Consider the following 7,300-nt stretch of genomic DNA (forward strand, 5'->3'; position numbering starts at 1 on the left):
ATCTTCGAAGTCTTTCCATGACGTAATTTCAGCGTTATGTGCCCGCAGCCAATCTTTTGCTGCTCCCGTGAGATGACACTTCGCCGTCCCAAGAAGAAAACTTGTGGGCCACTTGTGGAGTGTTGACGTTCTCCGCAAATTCTACAACCACTCCTTGGCGGATGCCGCGTCTTCGGTGGCTTGGAAATTCACAAAGTTCTTGCTTAGATCAGGCATGACCTGAAATGTTGTCACATCTTGCGTTGCTTCCGGTCCTGTTGGCGTCGATGTTGACAATCGTCGCGGCAGGTCTGACAGTAGCCGGTCCTTTTCCATAATCACACCCAAAAGTTCACGCACGGTGACGACGTCGCTCTGATCGACGTTTTCGCCGGAACCTGTCGCACTAACCACACTCAACGACTTGCTTTGTCCTTCTTTGTGATTAGGGTTAGCGTCACTTGCCGCCATCGCGCTTCGAATTTTCGTTGCTTACCGGGAGTTGTCACTGCGTTACTGGGTCTCACTTCTGACATGTTATCTTCTAAAACTTGACATTAAATGCTCTCCACTCACCCTGTAGAAAGGAGTTGTGGTTTAATGTTCCAAAATGGTTACAAACATCGCCACACAGGCCGCACTCATCCGCGGTGGTGGTGGTGGTGGTGATGGCGATAGGGCTTGCCGCACTCATCCGCAAACGCGCCACACACACACAGTCCTGCAATAGCTTCGCTCTCATCCTCGCGGAACAGGGGGCGCCAGTAACGAGCGGAGGAGAATTGCCTACAGAATACAGAGGAAAACAATGGAGTGGGAGATCCACCCCCAACTCCACTTACTTCTGTGGCGTCACCTTCAATGTCGCCACTCCTGTCATCACCACTCATGGAAATGGGTTTCATGAAGTGTGATGATGATACGAGCTCACAAGGTTGTTTCGCGAGTACGAGCTCCCAGTCTAAAGGAAAGGCAAAATGTAATGCCTCGGGAGAGGCCCACTCCCTAGTATATCGCAAAAGGAATTGACGGCTGCTCGGGAAAATTTCCGAGACAGCCCATAAGGCCCCCAAAAAAGAAATAACGCGAGCTTATTAAGATGGCACACTCTTCGCCATGATGCTGATTGACAAGTGCACTGTACAGTGCAATGAAATATGGTACAATGCAATCTTTTTCTGCGTTATTCTGCAGTGTAATTATTGTCGGTGGCTTTTCACGAATCTTGACGACGCCAGTGACGTTGTGGATTAGTATGGTGTGGCCTGTTTTGCGAGAGAGGAGGGTTATATGAATCCCCAGTAAGCACTTACACTGAGACGATGGAATTTGTTTAATACAAATCGGGTTGGTAGAGCACGTCCATCTGGAGGTGTTACTATTCTTACATCGAAAACCCTGTCTTGAAAGCATTTCGAACTGAAAGCAACACTCGAGGGAGTTGCTGTTCAAAGATGTCTTCCTAGCGTTCAAACTGTTTGTTCCTTATACCTAATACTGTTGGCTGTTGTAGATCGGATCACCCTAGGAAGTACAATAGATAAATTCCCACCACTGACTTTTTTTACTTGGAGATTTTAATGCCCGTAACTTTCTGTGGGACAGGACGAAAACTGATGGACGTGGCAAAATAATAGAAAGGGTGCTACCTTCAAGACGAATGTGTCTTCTCAATACAGGAACTGCGACATACGACAACAGTATCTTACAGCCCTCCTCAGCAATTGATTTTCTGTTTGGTTGAGTTTCTCTCATCCTTGTTCCAGAACGCCAATTGTCAGTTGAGAGCTACCCTCGTCGCAGTGAACATTTCCCTACAGCCTAACCAGCCATTCACTAATTTAAGCACATGTCCGCCCAGGTGGAAATCGCCAGAGGCGAACTGGAACCTCTTTCAGGAAAAAGCACGTGCCTCGAATTCCAGTTTTTATGAACTGGGGCTTGATAAATCAAATACGTTTATCACGAACAACGTAATAAGCTCAGCCACCGGGTATATCCCACAAACTTCCGGTCACGTGCCCAAGCGGCTAAAGCTTTGCTGGACAAAGGAATGTCAAACTACTAGAAAAGAACAACATTCTGCATGGGGCATATTTGAAGATGCCCAAGTTTGTCGAACTGGTTGCATTTAAAAACCAGAGCAAAAAGCACGGTGGGCATGCCGAAAAGCTAAGCGCCAGTCTTGGAAAGCTTCATATTATTCCTGACATCCAATACACAATCCAGGTTTGTGTCGGAAGACTGAAGAGAATCAAGGGTAATTATGTTAACTTTTATGTACACTTCTCCTTTACAAGTAAGCGGTGGCCTATGTGAGAGCCTCGAAGAACAGGCCAACGCACCTGACGAGCTTCTTCAGAGTGTATCAGGCTCCTCGCATATGAAAATATTTTTGAAAATCAAAGAAGCCTCTGAGAAATACTATTAGTGTCAATTATTCACATAATGAACCTTTCACCATGGTAGAATGGTCAAGAGCGTTATTATCATCTAAACACACCAGGCAGCAGGTCCAGGTCGTGTTACATATGTATTATATCTTTGAAGTAATTATTCGTCCGCACGATGCACTTTCGTTCGTCTTCGCTCTGATTCCCAGTGCTCCTGATCACCGGTAGGCTGGACACGACGACTGAGGGACGGAGACAACGAACTTTGCGCTTCATGCACGAACGTTGATGCGTGAATTAGAGAAGTGTAGATTGCACTTTACACCTGGATTACACAAGCAAGTAGGCATGTTTTTCAGGCAAGCTATTTCGGTTGTTGGATTTTTTTACATTGTATTTTCTCCTAGGTTACGTCCAGGCGATGTCGTAAATGGGTGAGTCAATCATCATCCTGTGGTTGGTGTTACGTTCTGCGGAAGAAACGGAAGTTGGGGAAAACAGCAATCCAAAGGTGTGGCAGAGATAAAGAAGCTTGACCACGGAGCAGCTGCAATGGTGAAGGAGAGATGCAGTGGTCAGCGTTCATCCATGTACGTTGTGCCCCGTGTGTTCGGCGTTTGTGCAGCATGACAATGCACGCTCGCGATGGACAAGCATCACCCCTGAAATGGATGTAATTTTCAAATAGAGGTATTTGTTTGTGATATTTTTCGTACAGCATAGCTTCCTGGGGCTGTTAATATATCGTAGAAGAGGGGAACCATCCCGACGGTTAGGCCGAAATCGCTGCGCGATATCCGTTACATGTACTGCATGTGAGGGCGTGTACCTCTTAAATTTAAGAGGTACATTTTTTTAAAATGTTCCTCTTGGCCAAGCGGTACTTAAACCGTTACGTGCGTTACCTGGTTTAGAGTGTAATATTCGTAGTCCCCTAAAGATACGGCAATGGATTTTCTCAGCTGCGTTCTTCACTAATCGGCTTGTCCCGCAATGAATATGATCGAGCTTGCTTATTTCCTTCTGTTCTTCGCCTGTGGTCTACTCGGAGAGTCTGCAAAGCCAGGCATAGAGTTATTCAAGATTTGTGGTGGAAAAGTTCAGTAATTACATACATCTCCCCCCCCCCCCCCAACGCAGTAAGTTTCATACGTTTTGGGGCAGTGGCCACCTGTCTAGCAATTCATACTCCCGAGGTATGAAATTATACGTTGAGACAAGGTATTGAGTTGTATAACTGGTTTGATGTCTAAACATTGTTGCCGTAGGCCTCTGTGAAGGCAAACATGGGCATCATAAACGTTTGTAAAATCCGCATGGCCGCATGGATGTACGCATGGATAGATACCTCTAGATTAGAAAACATATCTCTTTTACGTACGCATGAGTATGACGCATACGTACGCATGAGTATGATTAAACTATACAGAAGCTATACGTTCGTGAAGATGTGTCAGAGTGCGGTCCTCCAACTGATTCCTCAGTCGTCGTCATCAATGTAGCGGAAGACGACTGAGGCGAAAACGGTCAAACACTTGCTGACAGCCCAGATCATCTGCAAGCCGTTGGGTCCCTTGATGCCAGTTATCGTTGACGAAGATGTGTTGCCTTAGTGGAGCTCCAAGCGTAAAAACACTTTACATCCCTACGCACTTGCCGAATCTGATGTGAGCAAACACTAAAATCATATAAAGTAATGTACGGAGAAAAAAAAGGGGGGGACACTGGTGTACCGAAGAGGGGAGCAATGAAAAACGGGGCTACATTTTAAGCGAAATCTCTTCTTCATGAAGAAGAGTTTTCGCTCGAAACGTCATCCCTTTTTTCATTGCTCCCCTCTTCGATACACCGGTTCCCCCTTTTTATCTCTTTGTGTACGTGTAGCTGGCAGCCTTTTTTGGATTAACGTAACGTACTCACGGGTTGAAGGAGATTGAAACGGATCGGAGCGGCGCACTTTCCCAGACTTGCGCACGTCAGCCTAGTGACGTTCAAATCGTACAAAGGTGGTTGCGCATGTCCGTTTCGTGAAACGCGACAACATCAGGACATCAAACATCAGAATATGAACTCCGACTCCAAGAACACCAGGGAGAGCGTCAGGCATGAACATCAAAACTAAAACAATAAACCAAAACATCAACCTGTTGCGAAGATGTCAGATCGGACGTCTGATTTTTTGATGTCACACCAGCCCAACACATGTGCCCAACACGCCATAGGGCACATTAGGCCTTTTTAATATCACGTCAGAGTGTTCCGAAGGAATCAGAATATACATCGCAGTTTTTTGATGTCACATCAGAGCACTTCAAAAACATAAGAAATTTCTGGTGTTACATGAGACTGTCTTCCTGTCGTTTCTTGACCAGATAACATTTCTTTTTTCTTTTTTTCGAAGGTAAAACTTTCGCCGTCTTAGCTCTCTCCAACCTCAGATGTTTATTCCTTGCTGCTCATTACGCCCTTGTGCACACCCATCCACAGGTGGCGTTGATGTATATAGAGACCTAGATCACCAAGAAACTTTCATTCTCTAAGCATGACACAGAAGTAAGCCCTGAGCATAATTCTTCGCGTGCGCTCTCGCGACAGAGTTTTCTCTTTTTCAGCCTTTGTAACAACGTTTTGTGCGCACTACCACCAGGTCACAATACATGATCCTGTCATTCGATATCTCCTGAGGCACGAGTCTTGTATTCTTAATTTCCTTATATACCGCACACATTTCATTAACTTCTGATTTGGTTGGCTGTTGAAAACACAAAGTCCATCAGAGTGCTTCTTCATTTTTTTCTAGATTCGTAGCGTACAATATTGTTTTATTGTTTGAAACCTTACATCTTGTTTGTTCTTGTTTTTGTTTGTCCTCTTTCTTGTTATCCGAGGATAATGTCGAGAGTGTGACTGTTGTAAATTTTCTTACATCAGCATATTTGAAAATGCTTGCACTTCGCCATATTTTTTTGCTTTTTTTATTTTCCTTGCTTTTTTTTCCTTAATAGCAACCTTCACATGACCTTTCTCTAACACAGAATTCTATATTTCACCATTTCCATAGACTGCCCGACACGGCATGTCCTTTCGGTCAATTATGCGTGAATTTGAAATATGGTGATAATGAAGAAGCAAAAATTGCACTTTTTGTGCTCCGTGTTTCCTATACTTCCGGCTTCCACTGTGTGGAGGACAGCGAAATTGGTAGCATAGCCATTGGTCCACAACCACATAATTGGACGCAAAAAATGGTACGATTGTTCCACCTTTGCAGAAGATCTTCCGAAAAGTATAACAATCCGTTTACAACTACTCCAGTGAAATTGTTGTAATGACTGCTTCTGCCCCTACAGTTGTACTTGAAAAGCAACAACTGTGGTTGCAGGGCAGCTCTGTCCGCAATACAACAAGACCCAATAATTTTTTTCGTAGTGCATACTTTTATTGAGGACGGTGCATAGTAGAAGACTGATCTCTGTTAATATTGGTAAATAAAATAGGTTGAACGAGAGCGCGTGATTAGAGAGTGGTGTTAGCAATGGTGCCAAGCTCGGAGTGTTCATATTTAAGACGCGTATCTGAGAGGGGGGCAGGCGGCGGGTTTTACCGAAAAAAAGGGGCTTCGCTCGAGCGCCTGAGCGCGTGATTAGAGATGTGGTGTTAGCAATGGCGGAAAGCACAGAGTGTTCATATTTTCCACGCATGCCAGGGAGGGTGCGGGCTGCCGGAGAAATGATTGGAACTGTAAAAAGAAAAGATATCGCGGATAGCGCAGGCTTTTCGTGTTTACTGCGTGTTTGGACGTGGGGGGGGGCGGCAAGATTTCGTCGTTTAGGCTTAGCCCGACCACGCGCTGAAGTGATTGGAACTGTGCAAAAAAGATATCGCTGATAGCCGAGGCTTTTCGTGTACATGTTTAGACAGGGGGGGGGGGGGGGCTTCGGTGAGATTTCGTCGTTTAAGCTTAGCACGACTACGCGCTGAAGTGATTGGAACTGTGAAAATAAGATATCGCTGAGAGCGCATGGTGTTCGTAATTGCTGTACTGCCTTCGTGTCATTCCTTCCCCTGGTGGCGGCGGGGCTGCGATCGCCACCACACGGGAAAGATGGCGATCCGATAACCACACGTCGTCTGCTAGCGCCGAATTTCCATTCCTCTCCGCATTCCGAGGCCCCGTCGATGCATTTGGAGCTAGCAGACGACGCGCGGTTATCAGATTGCCATCTCTCCCGTGTGGTGGCGTTCGCAGCTCTCCCGCCACCAGGGGAACGGAAGTGACTAAAGCCTGACTAAAGGCGGAAGGCTAAAGTGATTGGAACTGTGGAAAAAAAATGGCTCCTAGCGCGGGGTGTTCACCTTTATCTTGCCACTCCCTCCCGGTATAACAAGGATAACCGTGCTGACACGTCATCGCTGACGTTACGTGCGCAACGCGTTCTGATTTGCTTGTCAGTGGGAGTCAGCGCCCTCTCCCTTTGTCGCGGGAACCAGTTTTCGCCAGTTGCTCCGGAGAATTGGGGATGGAAGAATCGGTCGAGCGAGGAGCAGTGTTTTCCCTCAACCGTTTGGTTCTTCTTGCGGCGAACTGTACATTAACTTTCCGCGGTAATTGTGACTCTATTGCGATGAGTGCATTGTGTTCATATTTGAGGCGTGCGTTGATGTGTTGAACAGATTGCTATTATTCCAATGCACACGTGAGCCAGAGCAGACAGGGGTAGTCAGCTATGGCGATGAATCAATTCTTCGGGTGCATGTTACTGGCCTGCTTATCTCTTTTATGTAAAGAAAACAGCGTGTTAAGAATGATTTCTGTGATACTTTAAGTAAGGCGGGAAGTGGATCCCGTTGCGACTGATACAGTGCAAGACAATTTTATTGAATTGCCGAAATCGCCCGAGTATTTGACTTAGAAGCCGACGCCACTG

The sequence above is a fragment of the Ornithodoros turicata genome, chromosome 1 (assembly GCF_037126465.1).
Source record: "Ornithodoros turicata isolate Travis chromosome 1, ASM3712646v1, whole genome shotgun sequence".
NCBI lineage: Eukaryota > Metazoa > Arthropoda > Arachnida > Ixodida > Argasidae > Ornithodoros > Ornithodoros turicata.